We start from the raw sequence: 2,234 nt of genomic DNA, 5'->3' as shown, positions 1-2,234 counted from the left end.
CGCTCGGCTGCCACACCCAGCTGACATAGAACCTTTGTCACAATGCCCGCTACTGTGGTGAGGATGCGGGCACTCTGTAGGTGACAGGGACCCAGCAGGACTTGCTGTCAGCTCAGCAATTGCTCAGTTCCCCAAAGAAGTTGAATTTTGCAAATTGCTGCTTTGCTCTTGAAATGATGTCATCAGGTGGGTGTTTTGGTGTAATACACTGAAAACCAGAGCAGAAATGCTGAAATATTCCCATGATATGCATGGTCTCTGCACCAAACCACCATGACTCAGCCTAAGTACATCTGCCGCTTGTTCTTTTGTACTGCCAGCTGATTGTGAAAGTACAGTATAAAAACCATCTTTATGGTAAGATCTTTGTGGTTTAGACTTAGTCTAAGTGTCTCAAGTAGCCGGGGCTTTTGTTTGGGCCTAATCCATAACGTCTGATGGCTTTCCTCTCATCTCAAGATGAATGTGGTAGAAAATATAAATCGAAGAAACGTCCTTTGGCCTAGCCTTGCCTTGCCTTGCCTTGCCTTATTTCCTTCTCATCCTGTTCTCTGTCCCAGCCTCTCTCACTAAGCCCTCGTCTGGCTGCATGTCTCTTCTTTCCTCTCTCCTTTTCTCAAACTCTCCTGCTTCCTGGCTTTCGTCTTTCAATTCCTCCATTTCAGTCCTGCAGCCCGGCACTACTTTTTTCTCTTCCCTCCCTTTGGCCTGCTCCCTTGGCTTTCTCCCTCTCTTCCATATCCTTCTTCCCGACTTGTCTCTTGGAGACTTTTGGCCACTTTGGAGCCAAGTCTGAGCATGTTTTGGAAACTTTTCAGAGGCCTCGCTGGTGACACGGGGGACAGCAGGCAGTGACAGGCCCGGGGCTGACAGGCTCCCCCTCCCCTAGCGGGCGCTCGGCTGCCACACCCAGCTGACATAGAACCTTTGTCACAATGCCCGCTACCGTGGTGAGGATGCGGGCACTCTGCAGGTGACAGGGACCCAGCAGGACTTGCTGTCAGCTCAGCAATTGCTCAGTTCCCCAAAGAAGCTGAATTCTGCAAATTGCTGCTTTTGCTCTTGAAATGATGTCATCAGGTGGGTGTTTTGGTGTAATACACTGAAAACCAGAGCAGAAATGCTGAAATATTCCCATGATATGCATGGTCTCTGCACCAAACCACCATGACTCAGCCTAAGTATGTCTGCCGCTTGTTCTTTTGTACTGCCAGCTGATTGTGGAAGTACAGTATAAAAACCATCTTTATGGAGAGATCTTTCTGGTTTAGGCTTAGTCTAAGTGTCTCAAGTAGCCGGGGCTTTTGTTTGGGCCTAATCCATATGGTCTGATGGCTTTCCTCTCATCTCAAGATGAATGTGGTAGAAAATATAAATCAAAGAAACGTCCTTTGGCCTAGCCTTGCCTTGCCTTGCCTTATTTCCTTCTCATCCTGTTCTCTGTCTCAGCCTCTCTCACTAGGCCCTCGTCTGGCTGCATGTCTCTTCTTTCCTCTCTCCTTTTCTCAAACTCTCCTGCTTCCTGGCTTTCGTCTTTCAATTCCTCCATTTCATTCCTGCAGTCCCTCACTAGTTTTTCCTCTTGCCTCCCTTGGGCCTGCTCCCTTGGCTTTCTCCCTCTCTTCCATATACTTCTTCCCGACTTGACTCTTGGAGACTTTTGGCCACTTTGGAGCCAAGTCTGGGCATGTTTTGGAAACTTTTCAGAGGCCTCGCTGGTGACAGGGGGGACAGCAGGCAGTGACAGGCCCGGGGCTGACAGGCTCCCCCTCCCCTAGCGGGCGCTCGGCTGCCACACCCAGCTGACATAGAACCTTTGTCACAATAACCGCTACCGTGGTGAGGATGCGGGCACTCTGCAGGTGACAGGGACCCAGCAGGACTTGCTGTCAGCTCAGCAATTGCTCGTTCCCCAAAGAAGCTGAATTCTGCAAATTGCTGCTTTTGCTCTTGAAATGATGTCATCAGGTGGGTGTTTTGGTGTAATACACTGAAAACCAGAGCAGAAATGCTGAAATATTCCCATGATAAGCATGGTCTCTGCACCAAACCACCATGTCTAAGCCTAAGTATGTCTGCCGCTTGTTCTTTTGTACTGCCAGCTGATTGTGGAAGTACAGTATAAAAACCATCTTTATGGAGAGATCTTTCTGGTTTAGGCTTAGTCTAAGTGTCTCAAGTAGCCGGGGCTTTTGTTTGGGCCTAATCCATAACGTCTGATGGCTTTCCTCCTC

Source organism: Patagioenas fasciata, unplaced genomic scaffold, assembly GCF_037038585.1.
Source record: "Patagioenas fasciata isolate bPatFas1 unplaced genomic scaffold, bPatFas1.hap1 Unplaced_7, whole genome shotgun sequence".
Taxonomy (NCBI): Eukaryota; Metazoa; Chordata; class Aves; order Columbiformes; family Columbidae; genus Patagioenas; species Patagioenas fasciata.
This window is presented reverse-complemented; position numbering follows the sequence as displayed.